Below are 1,051 nucleotides of genomic sequence, written 5' to 3' on the forward strand. Positions count from 1 at the left end.
AACAGCAGGTTACAACCACTTTCATCAACTCGTAACTCGCATTCATCCAAGTCATTAACATTAAACTAATTGTGTTAATTGTAAATTAAAAGTAAAAGAAACTAAAACGATAAAACAGAATGCAAACAATTTTATTTTAATTGTTTTGATTTAAGAGGTTATTTTTCGTAGTTCTGTTTTTTTTTTTCTAAGTAAATATTTTTAATGTGGATCTGGCAGCAATATAATGAATGGATAAACTGTTAACTACTTGTTAAAAGACCCTTTATCATTGTTTACTCCTCAAAAATGCTGTTAATAATATGAACTTTTTACTCATCAAATTCTTTGTTGCTATAAAAACTACTCTATTGTTATACACAACACCTCAAGGATTGCTCACTCATTGCTACAAGGACTGTTCTTCATCACACACCATTGCCACAAGGACTATACTTCATGACAGGGAATGTCTTCATCATATACACCATTGCTACAAAGACCTCTTTGTTACCTATCATATATACACCATTCCATAGAAAGGACTCCATTATCCATCCTAAACGCACCATTGCTATAAAGACTTCAGATCATCATTAATACCATTCGTACATACAAGGACTATACTTCATCTTCTCCAATATATCATACACACTGTTTCTATAAGTATTGTTCTTTACCAACCCTCATACTACTCATGAAACATTTAATTACTGTTTCATAACTAAACAGTTTAACTGTATGGTGATCGTTGCATACTCTAGTTAAAATGTTAATAAAGTTTACAGTTTCAATCGGGAAACTTCAACAACATATACAGCAGTAGTATATACTGTAATTTATTAGCAAGAAACGTTTGTTAAATTATAAAAAAAACAAAGCAAAATATTTCTTTTAGCTGTTGTCTTTTATTATTTCAATAAGTACTTGGAAGTTTCAAATATAGGAGGCTTGTAAAAAAACAGAAAATTCCATGACCTGCAGTTATTTTCAATGGATCTGAGTTAATCTTTGACAATAATGCTGGATTGTGGTTGATGTTCTAGTGAAACTAAACCCCCCCCCCCCCCCC

Source organism: Octopus bimaculoides, chromosome 19 (genome assembly GCF_001194135.2).
Source record: "Octopus bimaculoides isolate UCB-OBI-ISO-001 chromosome 19, ASM119413v2, whole genome shotgun sequence".
Taxonomy (NCBI): domain Eukaryota; kingdom Metazoa; phylum Mollusca; class Cephalopoda; order Octopoda; family Octopodidae; genus Octopus; species Octopus bimaculoides.